Source organism: Rattus rattus, chromosome 7, assembly GCF_011064425.1.
Source record: "Rattus rattus isolate New Zealand chromosome 7, Rrattus_CSIRO_v1, whole genome shotgun sequence".
Classification (NCBI taxonomy): Eukaryota; Metazoa; Chordata; class Mammalia; order Rodentia; family Muridae; genus Rattus; species Rattus rattus.
The window spans coordinates 50,111,934-50,135,222 of NC_046160.1; the positions used below are offsets into that span (position 1 = coordinate 50,111,934).

Consider the following 23,289-nt stretch of genomic DNA (forward strand, 5'->3'; position numbering starts at 1 on the left):
ACATAAATGCCTGTATTTTAAGTGGAACCATCAAAATCGCTAAGCAATAGTTCGGCTGACGGTCTGAATTATGTACCGGCTACATGAAGGTAACTAACACATGCACCATGACCTCAGAGCAACCCCAGCCTAGAGGAGAGCCTGACTTCAGAAACTGGCAACAAAATGCTGTGCTGGAAGGATATCTGCAGGAAGCACATTGGGAAAAATTACCTGAGTTTATGTGAGGTTTTCAGGGAAGACCTATCAGAGGCAATGGTCTCTGGTCTCCAGCTTAAGGAGTAACTGGGGAGGATAAGGAACACTATGTGATAGAAATAAAGTCTTGTAAGGGTAAGAGGAACAAGGCCCTCTGATTTTACAAGTTTGAGTGTGTGTGTGTGTGTGTGTGTGTATGTGTGTGTGTGTGTGTGTACGCGTGCACGCACCTATGCATGAGGCTGCTTAGGACTACAGCTGTGAGTGGATGCTACATATCTGAACTCAGGTCCTTACGTGTGTGTGATGAGTGTGTGTGATGATTACCTTACCCCCTGAGTCACCGTGTAAGGGAAACAACAAAGAGGCACAATAATGACTACAGTATTCAGCACAACTTCCAACAGCATTTTAATCCTCTGGAAGACTACAAAGTCCTAACTGTAGTAGCGTCTGAAATTAAGAAGGAGAATATAGTCGAATATGCAGAGTCTCTATTTCACCTAAAGAACCACATTGAATCTTCTATTTTTATGGGCTATATGGTAGATTTTCTAGGAATGTGTAATGCAGCAGCATCAAGAGCGACATTTGACAAGTTACATGGATTTTGGTAGGCTTCTGCTTTGTCCTTTCAGTGTCTTTACGGTATTGTCTGGTGGCAGAGGAGATGTCCATACAGGGAAGAGCTGTCCTCTAATTAAGCCGCAGTAATAACAACCTTGATTTCTCCCTGACTGTCACACGAGAACAGGAACACTCTTCAGCTAGCCTTGTAGGTGCTCACACATGCATGACGAGGAAAGACACAGGATGAGGTCCTTCCCACCGCCACTCGTGATGTGAAGCACAGCCAGCGCTCTGCTCTTGGCTATGCCACAGCTAAGTCTGTGGAAAACAGAAAAGTATAACACAAATATATATATTTGAAACTTATTCAGGAAACACAGGCCACGCTTTGCTTGGAGACAAGTCTGTAGTGACAATTTTGGAGTTTTGGTTTCTCTAAAGACATAGAAATATTTTGAGAGTGTGCTTTTGTTTTAATCCCAGGTGTAGGAATATGGGGCTGCTTCAAACCGTCCACAGCACCTGACTATGATTTGCCTTGTGTTCCAGCAGAGGAACAGTTTTGCCACCCACAAATGGTCCCTACAATTGTGTAATGTTTGAAATTCTGGGAGCTTTTCCCAGTGTATATAAATGCTAGAGCTCTGATAGGTGGGGTGGGTGGTTGTTGGTAGGGTAGGTGGCTGTTGGTGGGGTGGGTGGTTGTTGGTGGGGTGGGTGGTTATTGGTCAGATGAGTGGTTGTTGGTTCATTAGGGAATTTGGCTACACTTCGTTAGTAGCCATGGTCAAAGAAGAAACAAAATGAAAGAAATTAGATTTAGGGTCTCTCTCTCTCTCTCTCTCTCTCTCTCTCTCTCTCTCTCTCTCTCTCTCGTCTATCCTTTCTCTCCTATCTAGTGTTAAGGGGTGAAACTTGAAAGATAAAGGGCAAGAAAAAGAAGAATGCACAAAGTAGCAAAGACAGGCTATACAAATCGGGACTTACCATACAGCTTAATATAATAGAAACAGGGTTTGGAGACATTTTATAATAAAATCTTTCTTTTAAAGTGAGTTCAGAATCCTGCAATTGATGAAAAATCTGAATTTCTGTTTTTGCAAACATTAATGAGCAGATTCTTTTTACTAACACATGAAAAGTCACAGGTAGGAGACACGTATGTGAGCAAAGGAAAGACAGAGTCCGAAAGCAAAGCTGCACTCTTCAGTCACCAGAGCTGGGGCAGCTTGTGAGGAACCTTCAGGTCGTTTGCAGTAATGGCTGCTTTGGGTCATGTTCTCACCACTGAAGCCCAGAGTTCCCCTTCGCCCATCCCACCGACTACTCCCCTCCTGGCCGTTTGACAGCAGCTATCCTGGCACTTGGGAACATATTGTCTCCACATGAACAACTAACTTCTGTTATCACGCTGCAAACTTCACTTCTACCTCTAGCTCCTTTGCAGTGTTCCCTTCTAAGAGCAATGTCCACCTTGAACCTCTAAGTAATTATCCCTCTTACTCCCACACGCCACACTAAACCCTCCTGTTTACCTCACTGAGGCTTGAAGACCCGTGAAAACTGCATTTCCTTTTTATTAGAAAAATCACATTTTCTTAGACTGCCCTCATCAACCAGTAGACCACGATTAAATGCCTGAAGAGATTTATTACCAGATTCCTTGCTCTATTATCCAAATGTTAGATGCTCTTTATGAACTCAATCCACAAATTAACCATACTGCCATCAGTGATTTTAAGGGGAGTCTATACATTCATCTTGTGCATGTGCACATACTATGAAGAGCCAAAAATCTGCCCCGCATGACGGTACAAACCTTTGGTAACAGCACTCAGGAGGCAGAGGCAGGCAGACCTCTAAGTTTGAGGCCAACCTTGTCTATACAGGGTACATTAACCAGCCTAGGGGACATTGTAAAACCTTGTTTTAAAAGAAATCTCTGCGATGTTTGAGAGGATGACAGTCTCCCCATTTCCCTATCTTACTTTGTCTCCCCTGCTTCCAAGCAGGCAATTGTCACTGACTGTAAACATTAATGTAGTATTTATTTCTCTGTGTAACTGTCAACCTTTGCCCACTACCAAATATGCAGGAAATTGGTGATCAGTTGTAATAAACTGACTCATCGCACAGTTGCAGGGTGGCAGAGGTACCATCCTTCTAGCTGTAGAGCTACGGGGTCTGACTCATCTGTTTACTCCGTGACTTAGACTGGAGGCAGAGCAAGGGTAGACTGTCTTCTTACTGTGGCAACAGCAGCATAGGAGGACAAACCCGAGAGTGCTGGCACGTTGTCAGCCTGTTACATCCAGCAAGATCCCTTTGCCCAGTGCAAATCAGACAAACACAAAATTGAAAACGAGACTCTGCCCAGAAGGGTTCATGGCAATGATACAAAAGTAAGGAAGCATTTCTAATTAATATACCTGTCATGTGGCCTTTTGGTTTTTCTGTTCTATTTACTACCTTTTGGAAACAAAAAAAAGACAGTATTTCTTTTTTCCCACCACAATATATACCTGTGCTTTTCATTTCCCATCATTTCCATATTGTAGTTTTGTTATTACCAATACATGATGATTTACATCATCGACTATGCAAACTTTTCTCACAGATGAAACACACAATGAATGCTAAAGTTACTGTCCTGAATAAGCTTGTTTTCCCTGTAATTAAAGCTTGTCTTTTGTTTTATGTGGTTAGCGTTCTATATGCATAGAACTCTTTTGACACTGCACACTTGGCTACTGACTCACACCTATTCCCAAGCTATGATAAGACTCAGGAAAAAGGCACCGTCAGAATCTTCCAGTCATTACAACAGGGACCATTGTGCTTCCTGCCGATTCCACAGGGATTCTTCTCAGAACACTATGGCATCTCAAGGACATTCATGACCTCTCAGTCATTCACCCAGCCCATGTATGCTGGGCAATCTTCTTTCTTAATTGACCCATGTTCCCAAAACAAATCCTCCAAGAACGTCATATGGAGAGATTGTGTAGAGATGTTTGTAAAGACGTCTGAGGCCAGTATGTTCAAGACTTCCATCTTAAACTGGACAGACAAACAAACAAAACCATTCCAAAGACAGAAATGAGGAGCCACTAAGATGCTAGCTGCTGGGACGGGAGTAGGGGCTTCCTTAGTCAATCGTCAGGGTGCAGAGCGTCTGCCTGGCACTGGAGAGCCCCTCAGCCCTCCATTACAGCCACGTTCTCCTTGTCACACGCCTCCCACAGCTGACTTCTTTGTACATCCCTTTTAATAAACATGTACTTTTCTCTCTCTTTCCTCAGCTCTTAAACTTAAAGAGCTCTTTGCCTACTGCCCTTGGCTGGGAATTGTGTCCTTTTATGTTACCTGTTACTAGTTCACCTGCTCTCTCGCTAACTTCCTTTTGTCATTGGCAGTCTTCTTATTCTTGATCTTAAGCACTTATGGGAGGTTGAATTCATCTATGTTCTCCTGAATGATGTTAAGTAGTGAGCAAAATTAGATAAATGTCCAGGCTGTTATCAGTCCCTATAAACAGAAAACGAATGCACATTGGTTGCATCTACATTCCAAATTGTCTATAAAGATGGCTTCCACTCACATTCCTAAAAGTACCATGCAATTGTAGCAGAGTTTTTAACATAAAGTAAAGGCATATGACTAACATGGACTCAAATGGGAAAATGTATTGTGCATAATGTGATTATTTTTCTGGGAAAGGAAGGATTCCTTAATTTTCTGAGGTTTTATATCCCCTCAAAAGGTTGGAAACTATTGTTTTATGGAAATGATGTAATGGTTCTTGACTACAAATAATCTGATTATAAATGTTTCTATCCTTCCATCCATGACAACATTCGAATTAGCATTGCAATAGGACAGCCAGGGAAGTCTGCCCAACAGAGAACAATATATACATTAAAGGCAAGTTAAATCAAAGGCAAGCATGCACAGGTTTCTCACTCTATCGCTGGAGAAGCATGTGAACAATATTCAAGTATTAACAAAATAGACCAGTTTACAATTAGGTAAACAATGAACACCTGCATTCAATTTATCATCTCAAAATCAAACCCGAAGCATTTTGCATACATTAACATTGCTTGAATTATGCAATGTTCCTTCGAGTTGCATGAGACAGTTATCCAAGAAGCTTTGTTCTTACATTATATCAGATCATCTTCTGGGTAAACAACCTCAGACTGTGTCCATATGAGGCTGAGACAGAAACAGCCCCCACTCTGTGAGAAATAAGAGCACAAACGATGCAGATAAATAAGCACGAGGTTTCTTTCTGGGGAGGAGATTTTAAATAGGTTAACACAGAGCGCGTTTGCAAAGGCCTTCAAAGACCTGTCATAAGAAAAATAGAACTTCTCAGATTATTCCGAACCTTGGCAAGCCTGCACAGCCAATATACATTGTGAATGGCAATCCCATCCATAGCTGTTAATTCAGCAACGCAGAGATATTTTTAATTTTAATGCGAAGATACAGATAATTAGGACAAAAAAATAGTAATATGGGAAACAACATTACTGGTAATACTAGAGTTGTACTTTTAGTCCTTATGGTTGACTTTCATAATCAAATACTGTGAAAACCTAGAAAAAGTAAAAATGTCACTGGAATGCTTGACTCTTCTCTTCACTTATCTTCTCTGGTAAACTACTCAAACATTAGACAATACAAACAGAGATTAAAATAGTGGCCTAAACTGCAAGTCACTACTCTGACGTGGCATGGAATTACCTGCTGTGTGTAAACAACTGAAGGAAAACAAAACCCTCACCATAATCCAACCACGGAGACAAGAGAGGGTTCAGTCCTAAGAACTGTCAGAGGGTTTTGCCGGGAGCTCATCAAGGGGGAGTAAAGAGCTGAAGTGAAGCGAAGACCTAGAATTACTTTCTGCAGAGCAGATCAGCCACCATTTGGAGGTGGATGTGACAAAGCCGGTCTACAGGAGAGGCTCGTGAGTGACCTACTCACAGACAGTTGGAAACTATCTCCCAAAGTTTATGTGAGACATATGAACGAAGTGATTGGAGATGTTGGAGAACATATATCTGCTCAGTAGTGAAGCAAATATTCATGGAAAATTTTCTAGGCAATATGCTGAGAAGGATCAATGAAGCTGAGAAAGGAAGGAGTCGGGTGGAAAGCACACAGGCACATATACAATGAGGAGCTCGCTGTCTTCGAGGCAACATGCCACACGTGGAGAGGGCAAACAGAGACGCCCAGGATCTTCTTTAACATTCAACTAATACATCAAAAATCATACCAAATGTAAACTTAGGGCAATCAGAACTACGACAATCTGCTTTAGCTCCCAATAGACTTTATCCTAAGTCCTTCACCAAACAAAACTCTAGTTTCAATATTATTTTCTCCTTTCTACACAGCTTGACCAGCAGCCCCTTGCTCCTTCTCCCAGATCTCTGGCTTCCCTCTCACGGGGTACATTTGGAATTACCCTGTGAGTCTTTGGCACTGTAGTCCAAGTCCCTCCACATCAACTCTTCACTAAGATGTGACATATGAAACTCAGCATCTGCCACTCTTTTTAATTTATTCACTTTACATCCTGCTTGCTGGCCTCCTCCTGGTCAACCCTCTTACAATTCTTCCTCTGATGGCCTTCCCCTTCTCCTCTGAGAGGGCGAGGTCCTCCTTGTGTCCCCCAATCCTGGCAAGTCAAGTCTCTGCAGTGCTAGGCAGGCAGCCCAGCTAGAATAACTTATTCCATGGACAGGTAACAGTTTTTGGAACAGCCCCCGCTCCAGTTGTATGGGACCTACATGATGACCAAGCTACACATCGGCTACATATGTGTATGCAATTTGGTCTGTCTCTTCTTCTTAACAAACACCTTTTGTTTATTCTAAAAGATCTATGATCCTCAGACAAGACCGATACCATAACAGAAGAATTAAATTTGCCTAAATACTAGGCAATCAGACTGAACACTAACAAATCTTTTCAACAGTAAAACAGAAGAACATGAAAGAATTTCAATATCATTGCTTCTCTACAGAAGCAAGACAGCTTATAAATCCATGATCTTATTAATATGGCATTCTATTTATTTAATTTTTTGAAACAATGTCTCTCTACAGAGCCCTGACTGTCCTGGAATTCACTATGCAGACCAAACCAGCCTTAAACTCATAAAGATTCACCTACCTATGTCTCAAAAGTGCTGGGATTAAAGCATATGCCACCATACCCAGCCTTGGTATGGCATTTTAGAGTAGAGAAACTGCAGAAACAGAAAATAGATCAGTGGTGTTCAGAGTCAAAGGGTAGTGAAAGGGAATCAACCACAAAGGGGCACAGGGGCACTGGAGGATGCGAGAGCCTGGGGGGGGAGGGGCATGGGCAGCATGTGAGCAGGAAGAGCATGAGCGACATAAGGGGGAACTGGGGGCATGAGGCTAATCCCAGGTGATACACATGAGTTAGGTAATTTGTTGTGAATACTTACAAGCAATTTTGACTTTCATGAAAAGTATGTCCCAGTAAATCATAAATATAAAATACCATCATTTACAATAATAATAATAAAGACAAGAAGCTCCTTAGAAATAAATTTAACAAACGAACTTTAAGACTTCTAGAGAGAAAGCTATAAAATTTGGTTTAATTTATTTTTAATTGAAGATTTGATTATTTGGTATAGGAGCTATATAAGAAATAAAACAGTTCATCCTCAAATAACCATTAGATAAATTACAAATGAAAATAAGCTAGTGTATTAATAAAAATTATAAAACCTAACCATAATATGTATACTAAAATAAGGTCCTAAAATCCCATTATACTATTAAACAAGAAAAATCAGTCAATATAACTTCTTAAATATTTTATTGTCAATAGTTACAAATTACAATAAACGTCATATTCTTGCCTTTCCCCTATTGCTGTAAGAGTATCATGTTTTAACAACTAAGATAGCTTAGGATAAAAATATCCCAGGGAACTTGGGAGCAGAAAAGGATACATGTACCTATAAACACCTGACAGCTGGGTTTACAAATAAGTGGAAAATTAATAAAGAATTATTTTGAAAATTGTGCTCATTAAATTGATTATCACTCTACAACTTTTTTCAGTATTCCAATAAAAGATAAAAGTTTGGAAAAGTATATAGAAGAATATGTTTTGTGCTTTTAAAACAGAATATCTCAAGATACAAAGACTCTCAAAAATCCACAAAATTAAAAAGCCAAAAGGAGGGAAAGTGTTTGTAGCACTAATAAAAAATGATTTGTTCAGAATATAAAAAGATTCTAATGAGTCGGTAAAGAATAAATCAATATAAAATTATCAGAGAGGGCAGGGACAGCTCAGCAAATAAAATCACTTGCCATAAAACCTGATTATCTGAGTTTGCTCCCTAGGACCCACTAAAGAAGAGAACTGACTAACACACACTGTCTCCTGATCACCACACACATGCCCATAGTATACATGTGCTCACACACATGCAGATACATAAATACATACATACATACATACATACATACATACATACATACATACATACTACATGCAGTTGTTTTGAATGAGTACAGAGGCACATGCCTTTATAATCCCAGCACTTGGTAGGCAGAAACAAATGGGTGTCCATGAGTTTGAGTCCATACTGATCTATAAGTAAGGTACAGGTCCGACAAAGCTACACAGTGATATACTGCCTAAGTAATAAACAAACAAATCAAAAGAAAACCACAAATTGCCCACATATATCTACATCTAAAGTAATGATCAAAAATTAAACAAAAAAGAAACTGTCTTTAAACCTACTCAGGAATAGAAAATTTAAGGACCACATTGATATTGACATCACTACTTGGGAAACACTTCTGTCTCTCTAGTAAATTTAGATGTGTATACATTATAGACAAAATCCTCTCATAGATGTCTCCAATATATTCCATAAAAACCAGGCAGTGTCCATAGGACTGTGGTAGATAACAGAACTATTATTCAAGTTTTTCATTCCCACCTATTCATACCAATGACTTTGCTATGTGACTATAATTCTACTAAGTAGGGGAGTTTATTTAAAAAGCATTTTATTGATTCTCTGTGGATTCCATGTCATGTATCCCAACCTTTCGTGCTACCCTCTGCCTTTGTGACATGCACCCTCCCAAAGAAAATAAAAATAAATAAGTAAAACAAAATAAAACATACAACAAACAAACAAAAACAACCAAAGAAAAAAAACAAAGGACCAAAACAGAAAAAAGCATCTCATAATGAAAGCTGAAGTGTCACAGTGTGTCCCACAGTATCCCCTACACATCTTGCAAATGTTCATTGCAATGAGTCATTGGTGTGGCTCAAGGTCTCTGGCTTCTGCTATGCCAGCAGTACAGGATCCTCACTGGGACTTCTCTCAAACATCCTATTGTTGCCCTGTGTCATGGAACTCCTACCTTTGGATCAATAAAACTGGCCCCTTCATGTGCTCCAGCAGTTCACAGATGGGAAACACGTCAGATAAGTCAACTGATAGCACTGGATTTGGGCTTGGGTAGTAACTGACTTGGTTAGCCCACCAGCTCTCCAATGCCTGTGCCACCAGGACAAACTTTCCAGCACTGCCTGAGGTAGCTCAGCCGCACTGCAGCCAGCATGGAGTAGGGCCGTCTCTCCTGCTTCCGTGTCCTCAGTGGCGTGGCCACACCTCGAGGGCCAGATCTACTGTGCTGTCCAGGTAGAGTGCAGGCCCTGCTCTGCTCTCCAAAGTGCTGCATCCATGATGGGAAGGGCCACATCTAGGCCCCCTTTGGATATAAGTAGGGTCCTAGGAAGCAGCTCAAACCAGGGGCATTCACATGGGATATGGATATCAATACATACCTAATAGGAGTTCTTTCACTGAGCTTTGGGTTTGACCAAAGACTCCACTGTCCAAAAGAATGAAAAATGAACACCTACACTTACCTGTTCAAAGCCAAACACTTAAGGGTCCTATCTCAGGCTTGCACCTGCCTTCTTGTGTCTCTACTAGTCTCCATTACATCGCATTCTGTCTAGAATGGACTCAGATAACCTTCCCATTTGCAGAGAGAAGCACAACTACAACTTTCAGACCATTGAATTTGAGTGGCTTTACACGGCATCAGCAAACTGATGTTCTCATCAGGACCTAGAAACCCTTTGAAAGTAACAATAGCCCCACTCTGTGCTGAGCTATATCTGCTCTGTTTGAAAAGTCTCACCTCTGGTTTTTAGTCTCACCTAGGACTTCTCTTGGAAGCAGTGATTACACAGAGGTAATCAAGTTAAAATGAAGTCATTAGAGTGGTCCCATTCCTGTTGCCTTATGAAATGACAATTTTTAGACAAAGACAAACATGCAAGGGAGAAGTGTACGCACTAGATGACAGAGGTGCCGTTTCCATGTGCCAGTAAAGGTGAGACTGCTGGCACAGGCTGAGAGCTAGTTGAGACAAGCAAAGCTTCCAGCCTGCTGTCATCCGGGAGAGCAGGCCTGTACCAGCACCGAGAGGTTAGACAGTCAGGCTCCAGAAATGAAACACGGCAACTTTCTGCTTTTATTAACCTACAGTGAGGACTTTTTGGAAACCTAAGAAACTAATGTATGCATTGAGAAGGAAAACAACACAGCAATGAAGACACTAAAATTCAGTCTGAGAACCTGGCATTATGAGGTTTAAGAAAAAAGGAAAACAAGCATGTCCTATAGTGCCACAATTAAAAATGTGCCACCGTAACATTTGGACATGATGGCTTCCAGGTGTCCCCTCTACCTAAGCCCTTAGTCACATAACTTTACATCTCTCCCCACCACGGGAGGTATAAAACCTATGACTCCAGATACTGATGGTGACATAGACAGTGGATAAAAGCAGCAATGACAGTGTTCCAACATTAGGTTCAGGACAGCTTGCACGTTTCTCCTGTCCACACCTGAACAAGAGCAAGCCTAAAAAGCCCACTGGTTAAAGAAAGGAAATGTGAGGGCCAGAGTTCTCCAGACTTTTAACACAATGTGGAGATGCCAGCCAAGTCCACTGCAAATGAGCAGAGCCCCAGGTAGGCAGATGAGGCAGGCGCTGATGCCGGTTGTCACTAACCCGCTGTCTTTCCTTATCATACTTTACAAGGCACTGATTTACTGTGCGGAGGTAGCATGAGGAGAATGAGCTGGGTGACTGTGTATTTAGAATAGGCTTAGTTTCTTGGTCTTGTTCAGATCGATGCATGATTTTCTTGCACTTTATTTTTTGTTTGTTTGTTGGTTGGTTGGTTTATTTTTGTTTTTTGAGACAGGGTGTCTCTATGAAGCCCTGGCTAGCTGGCCTCAAATTTAGAGATTTGCCTGCCTCTGGCTCCCAAGTACTACGATTAAATGCATGCATCACCACCACCCAGCAATTTCCTTGCATTTTATAGAAGACAACTTTTATTAAATTTTATAATTGCAAATGGGCAATAGCCTTCAAAGCAGCAAAGACCAAGAGAACTAACAACAATTTGCTTAACAAAAGAATCTGGTTCTTAGAAAAGTGTTTGAAATTAGCCTAACCTATACAGAATAAATAAATAATCACATATTACAACCATATGAAAATAATGACCTACAAATATATTCAATAGAAATGTCAAAAAATATGAAAAATATAAGCCACCAAAAAAAAGTCCTAGATTGATTCTACTCATAAAAACATCAAAAATGAGGGATGTTTCAAACAAAAGATGACAAGGAAATTAAGACAAAATAAAAGTCACATGAGGAAAGACGGGATTACAAACCAGAAGAATACTAGTAGGCAAGAGGACACAGGATGCTGCCTGAACATGAACTTAAAATTGTGTGCCTTACCTTAGAGCAATTTACCAAGTGTATAAAATGCTGGCTAGGAAATATATCATGCACATTCATGTAGACAAGCCTTCCTAGCTGGACCTGGCCAGGCCTTCATGTCCTTCCCTCACAGTCCTTCAAAGTGGTGTAGGAAGAGGTAACATTTTCAGGTCAGGCTTGTCCTGACACTGGAAGGTTAGCCAGAAGCAAGTTGCTTCTTCATGTAATTCTTCTCTATTGTTTACCAATACATATTTAATATCACTTAATAGTATTTAATAAATAGTAATACCTTAATAAGTGGTACTTAAAGAATATTATTAATTACTCACCTACAATCTAATATGTATCTTCCCTCAGTGTTTACTCACAGAGTTCCTCAGTCTCTTTCGCATCAATGAGTTGAGGTCATTTGATTTGCTCAGTTGTGATGAGGTGAAAAAAGCATGTAGTGTCATAGGCAGGTGGTTTTCCCCTAACTTGTCTGCATATTTAATGTATCCCAGGGTGTAAGAGAAAAACACACCAACGACTATTCATTATATTTGATTCAGGGCACTACCGTTACTATAATGACTTCAAGAAACTCCTCAGTAAAAGACACTATTTTAGGCCTTGTCCATTTGAATGCAATTGCACATTGATAAAAAATTAACTTTTATAAACATCAAGGAAATCATACAGCAATATGAGCAAAACAGAGAGACTAAGCATTATTGATACATAGTCACCAATCCCATTGGTCTTATGCAGTCTGCCCATGATTGAACAGTGAGATATAAAATATAATATTCCAATGTAGTTTACTATTTCACAGTTCAATGAATCTGCTTGAAACAAGAGGATTTTAACCTTTGCCTGAATTTACCTGTTTTCTTTTTCTGAAACTTAGGTTATTAAATAAGATACCATACTTAAAATGTTGACTATATGGAGCATTCTTCCTTTTCTAGTTCTAGAAGAGTTCATAGTTTCGTTTTGTTTTGTTTTAAGTGCCAACCTTATTTATTTATTGTCCTTTTCGTCAAGTTCTCTCTGGAGCTTGCTCTGAGTGACACACAGCTGAGGGCCTAGCCTCCCAGCAGCCTGCTGATGAGTACTGGGTTTTAATCTAGATGAATTGGCTGGCAAAGTGAGTCATTATTCATGTTCCATCTGCAAAGAACAATAACAGAATTTCCAAGTTGAGAAAGAGAGTGAAATAAATGCCACCCACTCCTTAGGGAATGGGAGGGCAGCCTACACAGACTAAAATCACAAGACATGAACGGTCATGGACTCAGCAGATGGGAAAGGGAAAGCCCTTGACATAATTCTGCTCTTCACTTGCCATTTACCAAACAATTGTGTTTTTCCCAGTGATTAACAACTTTCTTGGAAAATAGTGAGGATCTGCTCCTTGGAAACACAACAGTTAGTTGGGAAAATTCCATGGACATTACAAGGTTCCAGGAAAAGTAAGAATTATCAGCAAAGACCTCAAAATTCTCTGAGCATGAAGACTGCAAGATCACATGGAAATTTATCAAATTATACAAAAGCCTTTCCCACACCAAAATGGAAGGAAACTCTACAGAAGCACTGTACTAATGTACAGAAGCATTAACAGGATATGTGAAATCTTCACAGTTATCAGTTCATTGCCTATGTTGGTGGAAATCTCTACTATGTACAATGGTTTGAAATATACTACATAGGATGAAGGGTTCCATATTCAACTTCAACTTGGTACATTTGTACCAAGGAATCTACAATGTATTCAATGTCAATAGGAATGATGTATTTTAGAACAGTATAGCCAAAGTGTGCGTGCGTGTGTGTGTGTGTGTGTGTGTGTGTGTGTGTGTGTGTGTGTGTGTGTGTGTGCTAGATTTGCCAATATAATACAGCAAGGGACACGCTGCCTCGTAACTACTCTCAAAATTGTGTTATAGTAACAAATATGCGTAGGAAATGTAGGAACCTTTAGCCATTCAAACCATAAACAAATCATAGCAAATGTGCTTTAACATAAGAACCACAGTGGATGGGAAAGTTGGGGAGATTTTGAGCCTAAAGGTTTTCTATGCCCAGCTCTAATTGTCTAAATGAACTGCATTCCCTCTCAGGTTAATAATCACTACTTCCTTCATGATAACTTGCATTCCTTGCTATTTGATGTAAGCAGCAGTATGTTCTCCTCCCAAAAGATTCTAGAGATATCACAGAGACGTGAGACAGAGACCTGGCTTAACTACAAAACAAGAAGTGAGGAGGAGAGATAATTTGCTGATTCATTTTCACTGCGAAGATATCAAGACTAGGAAATAGATGCAGATGTTAAAGAAAAGAATCTTTTAAAATAGATGTGTCAGGGGATAAAGTAAAACATTTGTCCCACAGAGCCAATCATAGAGGTCTTCTTTATGAAATCCTCATGTGAGCAAAAGAATTTGTAGCTATCAAGTATTGTAAGATAAAATTCTTTAGCCTATATTTGTAGGTTCTAGAATGGTCATAAAAGCTAAAGCAATATTCCTGAAGAAAGGAGAAAAGTAATATCTGTGAGATGCATTTTATACATTCTTGTTGTGTATATCATGCTCCAAGCAGAAAACCATTACTCTCCATACATACCTGTCCCCAACTCTCACACAACCTGAGTAGAGATGCAATTCATTTCTCCAAAAGGTGTGATGAAAGCGAAAGATGGAGGATGTTAAACTTGAGCATGAGAGCAATTGCTCACTCGCCATCCAAATAGCAAGCAAAAGGTACTACCCTTTTTTCCCTGTGAAACTCCACATTGAACCAATTTGACAGGAGCCTAAATACCATAAGGGGGAAAGTAGCATTGCAGTGGTGTGGCCCATCAGTGTCTCTGGTTATCTTGCTGTAGTTGGAGTAGGAGTGTGGGATCTTAGTATTGTCTTTATGCCAAAAATGGCAACCAACCATTAGCTCACACATCTCAAGCCTTCCACACAGGAAAAGGAGATGTCCAGCTTCAACCCATGCTAGCTCTCCTGCCTCACCTAACCAGAAACAAGAATTAGGTTACAAACTCAGAGCCAGACAGACAAATGCACCTCTCATCACAGGAATATGGAACATTTCTCCACAGTGACACTTTACGACTAACTTACTAAAGTCCAATTTACTACAAATACCCAGTTTAGCATACCCATTTTTCAATTATACAGATACAGATACAAATACAGATACAGATACAGATACAGATACAGATACAGATACAGATACAGATACAGATACAGATACAGATACAGATACAGATACAGATACAGATACAGATACAGGTACAGGTACAGGTACAGGTACAGGTACAGATAAAGATACAGATACAGATACAGATGATACAGATGATACAGATGATACAGATACAGATACAGATACAGATACAGATACAGATACAGATACAGATACAGATACAGATACAGATACAGATACAGATACAGATATAGATAGATATAGATGTGAAAGGGGGCAGGGGAGCTGAATAGAATGAACAAGAACCTAACTATACAAACAGGACAATAGAATTACCAGAATTTAAGATTGTGAGATTATACACAAAAAGTTCTCACGTGTAAACCAGACATCATAAAACAACAGATGGACAAATTAAGTGGAGAGAAATCTTATAACACTGTTAGAAATTGAAAGCAGTAACAAAAACAAGGTGCTTTGAGTAGACGGGAAATAACTGAACACTCTCCAACTTGCAGAGAGCTGTGCATACACATCTGAAAGTTAAAGTGAGAAGTGGGGCAAGCAAAGTCTGAAAACAATGTATTAAAAGAGCAAATACAAGAGCTGCCAGTGATGAAGAGATGTCTCAAAGGATAAAAGCACCTGTTGACATGCTAGACATGAGTTCAAACCCTAAAGTCCACACGGTGGATAGAGAGAGAACCAAATCCCACAAGCTGCTCTAACCTCCACTCACGTATGGCCTACTCTACAATAAATAAATAATGTTAAAATTAATTTTTAATCTGTAAAATAAAACAGGCTGACACAGGACAATTACTAGGAGTTCAAGGTCACACTGGCCCACAAAGACTTGCCTCAAACAAATATATTATCATATAATATAGATAACAAAATGCAAACACAATCAAGAAAGAATAGGACCACAAAAAAGTAATCAAAACAACTATCATCTCCCAAACTTAACATCAGATAGTAAACAACAGATCCAAGGGGTAAATAGCAAAGATCTTTATCTAGGCATAGAATACTCAAGCTACAAAATTAAAGGTGGGAGATAAAATCCTCAAAGAAACTGGAGAGTAAATACTGACATATAAAACAGCCAGGAGACATATGAAACTGATTTCTCAGAAGTCATACAAAGACAAAGAGAGAGAGTTAAGTGTGATAGCTAGTGTTGGGGAGAGAAAAAAAACACCACCCATGAGAATTCTACATTCTATAATATGGTCCTTTCTTTAGACAGAAATAGGCAATACTGATTCATAGAAACAAAAATTGAGGAAAAAGGCACCCATCAGAATTTCTCACTAGAAATATTCCAAGAAGCATGCAAGAAATGGTTGTTTAAGTCTATATTTTTGTACTTGGGCCTAAGAACATGTAGTTATGACATTTGAGTTGTTTCTTGGTGTAGTCTTGATACATAGACTCTCTTTAATGAGTGAATATTTTATTATTTGATCGCTGTTGTCCCAATCTAAAAACCTAACCAAGGGTGGTTGCTATCAGGTACCTGGTAGAGAGTAGTTCTGGGTCTCTGGGATATGGGTCACTAGTAGAGCATGATTCTGCAGTTGGCAGTGAGTTACAAAGAAAATAAAATAGGCTGGAAGAAAAGACTGATAGGGATGGTAGAGAACTGCAGGGACCCCTGGGTCATACCAAAAAAAAAAAAAAAAAAAAAGTTCCCAAAGTGGGAGAGGAGGCTGAGTTGTCATTTTTTTAAAGTTAAAAAATAACCAATACAAGGGTACACTAAGAGAAAAACAGAGGAAGAATACTTGGGAGAGAGAAAAAAAGAAGAAGATAAAATAGCAAGAGATATTTAGCTCAACACAATTTAGACCATACATGAAAAAAGAAAAGAAAAATAAACAGTTATTATTAAATGATAAAAACTTGAGGGCTTTTCCTCTGATATAAAGAGCCAAGGCCAGGATGCCCACTATCACTGCTTCTGTTCAGAAGAATCATGTGAGCACTAACTATGGCAATTAGGCAGCAATAAGAGGGATCCGAATAATAAGAGTTAAACGATCTGCTTACTGACTGTAGGATTTCATACATAAAATAAAAATCAGCAAGCCCTTTTTTCTAACATGCTTAGCAATATTGTCACTAATGGTTTCTCATTGTTCTTCCGTGATGCAATGCATAAATAATTAAATAAGATACATAAAAGTAGTAGTAAGTATGTATATTGATTAAATGTTAATATGAAAGTATGACCCACACATCTCAGAATGGTATTCATGTGAATGAACTATTTCCTGGCAGATAATGTCAAAGACTGATAGGATGTTGTTGATAAGCAAGCTGTAATCTGTAAACTCAGAAAGGCTAGGTAAAGAGGAATCTAGGAGAGATGCATGGATCTCCCTCTGAGGGTGAAATAGATTTTACTGGTGGACTGAGGGTAGGAGCAGACAGGAACAGGGAAGGATCAGGTGTAGGGGTAAAGGGAGATCGTGTAAGGAGAGATGACTGGAATTGGGGGAGAGTAACTGGGGAGTAGTATGGAAGCCTTGTGCGGTAGAAACATCGTGGAATATAGGAAGGGGGTCCTAATGAAGATCCCTTGTAATGGGGGATAGAAAGTCTCAATGACCAGGGGAGGCTTCCAGTGGTGGAACTGAATCCCATGGAACTGTTGACCAAGGTGGTCCCACGGAAATTCCCATACAACCCAAACTGTTGCTAAGACAAAGGGTTGCTCCCCACAAACTGACAGTGAGCACCATTGCTGAGATCAACATCTGTACAACTCAGCAAACATTATAAGTCAAGCTGGAACCTACATGGAAACTTCTCCCACATTCTAGTCTCTTTGGTGTGAGAATACTCTTGCAGGCTCTCAACCAGCCACAAAACCACTGACCTGCAGTCTGTCCTGCCAACAAAATATGCTAGGGCAATGGTGGCACAGAACTTGTGGGAATAACCAACCAATGTCTGATTTGAGCTAAAATCCACCCCACAAGAAGGAACTCCAACCTGACACTGCTTGGGTAACCAAGAACAAGAGACTAGGTATCCCAGAGACCACAGTAAAATTAAGCATTTTTATTTTTAAAAATCAATATAATAATTCTTAATAATATTCGGCTATACTCACAGATCAATACCTTATCCAGTTAACATCAGAAAGGCTTCTTCTGGCCACAAAAGAAAACAAATGCGGAGACCCACAGCCAGCCATTATGCAGACAGAATCTAACCTGAACGTTATCAAATCCCTCCCCTGTCAGAGCTCGGGGTATCCCACCAGAGGAGGAGACAGAAAATTGTAAAAGCCAGAGGGGATGGAGAACACCAGGAGAACAAGGCCCTCTGAATCAAGTAAGCAAGGTACATGTGAGCTCACAGAGACTAAAGCAGCAAGAACATGGCCTACACTGGTCTTCACCAGATCCTCTTTGTATAGATTATTACTCCTAGGTTAGTACTTTTATGGGACTCCTCACTGTGAGAATGAGTGGGTCTCTAACTCTTATGCCTACCTCTAAAACTATTTTCCTTCCATTGGATTGCCATGTCCAGCTTTGATATGATAGGGTCTTTTTTTTTTTTTGCTTAATCTTATTATATTTTATAATATAGCTATTCAAAAAAAAAAAACCTATCCTTTCCTAATGAGAGACAGAAAATGAGTGGATCCAGGCAGGGGGACGGTAGGGAGGAACTGGAGGGGACTAGAGAAAAGAGAAACTATAATCAGGATATATTGTATGAGACAATAGTTGACTTTCAACAAAAAAATAATTCTAAGAGCAACAGATCAAGATGCTGAACAATATAAAACATGAACGGGGACTTTGTTCAGCATTTAAGAAGATTTATTTTTCTTGCAGAGAGCCTAAACTGCATACTCATTGTATTGGTCACAATGCCTACCTCCAATTCCAGGATAGTCTATACACTCTTCTGACCTCCACAGATATATGCTACCTACACTTGATATATGTACATACACTCAGGTATACACAGGCATACAACACACACACACACACACACACACACACACACAAATAAATAAATAATTTTGAACATGGATGCAAGAAATTTGCAATCATGCAAGTAAATGGAAAGGTATTCATGGTTTGGAAAAATATTGTTAAGACATCCTACAGAAATATGGGGAGGAAAATCATAAAGTCATATGAACCATGAAGCACACCAAATAGCAAAGTTCATCATAAGTACAAGAATACAAAATTAAAGGTATCAAACTATAGTCTTTCATATTATTACCACAAAGTTAAAGTAACTCACAGAAAAATCATGGACTGACATGGAAATAGACACAAAGAATAATAGTACGCATAATACAATAGTAAGCATAGTACAAAACATAAAAATAAATTATGTACTTCCAATGGCTTTCAACAACAATGCCATAAACGCAAAATGTCAACAGTCTTTTCAATAAATAACCCCAGGAAAACTGGCTTCCCACATTATAGAGACTTAAAACGGTGCTTCATTTTGCAACGTTCTTACAAAGCTCCATTTAAAATAGACTGAAAAATTTTAGTATAATGACTCAAACTATTGGATCAGTAGAAAACATTAAGAGGAAAGCTTCATATCACTGGCACACTACAGATCTCAACCGTTTCTTGGTTAGAGCTCCCAGAACCACAAGCAACCACACCACAAACAGATGAGCAGGGCGCACACAAAAATGCTTCCCCACTGCAGATGAGCAGGGCGCACACAAAAATGCTTCCCCACTGCAGATGAGCAGGGCGCACACAAAAATGCTTCCCCACTGCAGAAGAGCAGGGCGCACACAAAAATGCTTCCCCACTGCAGAAGAGCAGGGCGCACACAAAAATGCTTCCACACTACAGAGGAAATCGCTGCCAAGGAGACACTCTCCGCATCCCAGAGACAGAATAAAGCACTTGCAAATCATCAGATAAGGTGCTAAAGGCAAAAGTAGAAGGGAGAAAGGGAATTGAAAAGAAATACCCGTACTTGAAAAATAGGTCAGAAAGATGGCTCGGTCATTAAAGGCTAGGCTCACAACCAAAGATACAAAAGTGGAAAGGGATCTGACAAAATGATTTTCCGAAAAGGAGGGCTTACACACAAATGCTCAAGAGGTACAACATTTGCAAAGAAAAACACAGATATAGCTTGGCGCCAGTTAGCTGCCCTATCATCAAACATGTAATGGAAGGGATGAGGGAATACGGGAGGAAGGAGCCTCATACATGCTCCGATGAGAAGGTAAACCAGAGAGAGTACCTCTTGGTGTTCTCTGCACAAGACCGACCAGTTAAGATTTCAACACCGAGTTTATTGGAGGACTTAGTGGCAGTTGGTGGCTTTGAGGGAAGGAGAGTCACTCTCTTTGGGGGATATGGTCATTGCTATGCAGCCCACACCTCACTGGATGGCCCCACATATCATACACATATAGGCAACGCTAACTGGATTCAGCAGGATATCAGTAAGGAAAAGAAAAGGAGGACATTACAGTGGGAGAGAGGCAGGATGAGGGCTTCTAGAGGAACTTAGAGGGAGGTGGTGGAGGATAGATAGGATCAAACTCTAATTGTATAAAGCTATGGGACTAAGAAGACTAAAAAAGTCTCTAAAGATAAACATAATTTAATGCAATGGATAGGTTAATTAGTCTAGTTTGAGTATACCACTGTGTACACATTTTGATACAACATTAATGTATGCAATTTTTGTCTATCAATTTTTAGGATAAAACCTAAAAAGTGGTTTTAGTATATAAAACAACTTGATTATATAAAATTTACCAAATTCAACTCATTTTTCACAGAAATGGCTTACCACAAGTATCTACACATTACACTTTAAATACAGAATAACATACCAATATTCTATATATAGTAATATAGTGATAACTTCATGAAAAAGTTTGATGGCAAGAACATTTTATTGGGAAAACCCCTTCAATAAAGTCCTTTATTAATAAAGGCATGAGCGAAAACTGAAGTTAACAATACAGAACTCAATATATAATTCAGCTTTTCCCCCTACAGGATGTCATGCTGCCTTTGTACACTAGGACATGATGTAACATGACTTGTACCATGGTTGAAAACAAAGGACATTTGTGCATCGCACAGGACATCAGAACCAGGAATGTGGTGAGTAGACCAGCCTACATTAAACTAGGAGGAAGGTCTACGTGACTTCCTGGCACTCCTAATTCCATTTAAGATTCCGCGGTAGGAACATCTGCATGCAATGATGAAACCTATCTTCCTCCACCCAAGGAGACTCTAGACATTCACTTTTCTTTTTTAACTTAACAAAAAAAATTTGAAATTACCTTGGGAGAAAATAAAAAATAAAGTTCAATTTTTAGCTAGTCTGAGAAGTGGGGGCATATGAGTTTTTTCTTCGTAGTTTTGTTTACCCTAAAGGACATTGTGGTTGAGAAAAGGGTATGTTCCCATGAAAGGACTCTAATGTCATTAAACATTGAGCACATTCATTTAATAGATTTCCTGAGTTTCCTCATTGAACTGCGGCCATCAGAAAATAGTCATATCTTATTTCTTCTATTCCAAAACACTAACTTTCCCTGAGGTATGCAAATCACAAATACACTTAGCTTTAGGACTAAATCATAGCATTAAACAGGAAAGACAAAAAGAAGAGAGATAAAACTGTGAGTAAACACATGCTGCTGAGGAAAGCTAGGACCTGGGTTAGCACATCTTATCCAATAGGTGCTTGCCACAGTAGTAATGCCTCATGTGTACGTGTTACCACAACTGTGCCTAGAATCACCCATTCCACCATTGTGAGATGTGCTGGGGAAATGGATCAGGAATGATAACAGAGCTTCAACTTTTACCTTGCTTTGCAATCTAACAGACAATCTCTCTGAACAACTACTGACTTCTCCTTTTAAGGATGGGACAACTGCTTCTTAGTGATTGCTCCTTCCCCAGAGTATGCATTCAGAAAACCACTTCCCTCTCCCCCTCGCACAAGCAAAGACTATGGAAATTTCCCAAGGATAGGAGATTTTGAGGGAAAGGTACAGATGCCATTTTAGCTCAGTTTCCACTGGCCTAATAATTTTACAGCACATGTATTGTTACCAATCAGTCTCTAGTCCCTGATAGGAGCTAGGAATCCGCTCAAAGTCAGAACACATGTGAAGCAGACGTCCAAACCATAGCTGTAACCAAGTGCCCGAGCAAGCTGCTGTAAACATCAGACACAGACGTCTTCCTTTTATTCAATAACAAATACGTTTGACATGGACTTGAGTGGGGCAGATACACAAGTTTTTGAGTCTCAGAACGAAAGATTGGACAGTGTGTAGCAGAAGCAGGAAGTGGGTCAAAGTTAAGAGAAGGGGTAGAAACTCAGTGTCAGGCACTGTACAGGGCGCGGGACTCTGAGATCTTAGTTTTGAGTCTGCACCAAATGCCAGCAGTCTGTGAGACTCTGTTATGTATGAGCTTTGTCAGGGAGTGGAGAGGATTTGGGCCCCTTTCTCTGTCAACGGGACTTTGCCACAGGTTAATTCATAGCATTTGTGTAAATCCTAAATCTTCACCTTATTTCCCTCCTTCATAATCGCTGTTGAGAAAAAAAAAAAAAAGAAACAATATGCTATGTTGTGTAAACTGAAATAATTATTAAGTATGTTTTAGTTTCTTAAGCTAAAAGGTAAATTATTATGAGAGCTTTGCGTACAATAATGGTGTTGTGCCACCAAAATGGCCCTCCTGCTATGTTTTAATCTCCAAACAGAAAATCTCTTTGGAAGCAATCATTTCTTCCCCACCAGAACAGACCATCCTCACAGTGATTCATATAATTATCTTTGCCACCACACTACCTCACACACCTGAACTGAATCACTACATCAGTGCAGTCGTCAGCAACTGGATTAATGCTTCACACCGATAATACTCAGGAAACCGGCAAAATGATAACTGGATGTCCTTACATCTCCATCCACGCTGTCTGAGTAATCGCAGCCTTGATCTGTTTCTGAATCATGAAGTCGGAACAAGAAAGAGTTTCGGGAATCAACTCATCCAAACCATTCTTTTATAGTTATGGAAACGAGTCTGTGGCTTTAATTCTTTTGAGTCAGTGAGCTGGAAATAGAAGTGGGCATTGTAGACCCACCATCCTCCTTACTTCAGGTGTCTAACATCCCTGATGGTAAAGGAATTAGGGTAACAAAGTGCCAGAACGACCCAAGAAAGGAAGCACTGGTGAACAGTGCTTATTGTTATAATTGGGGCTCCAGTTCACCCAGCATTATAGCATGAAGACCTTTACTTTCTACAATGTAACAATGTATTATTATGGTTTGGGAATTTTGCTTGCATGTATGCACCATGGCATGCTCCTGGTGATTGTGGAGACCCGAAAAGAAAATCAATCACCTGAAGCTGGAGTTACAGACGTGAGCTGCCATGTAAATGCTAGGAAACAAA

At 39.7% G+C, this 23,289-nt stretch overlaps 1 protein-coding gene across 1 annotated transcript in view; it reads right to left on the reverse strand.

The window, feature by feature from the left end:
- Positions 1–23,289, reverse strand: part of Crppa (CDP-L-ribitol pyrophosphorylase A) — a 257,449-nt gene that overhangs the window by 186,442 nt on the left and 47,718 nt on the right. The gene's annotated exons all lie outside the window — the stretch shown is intronic.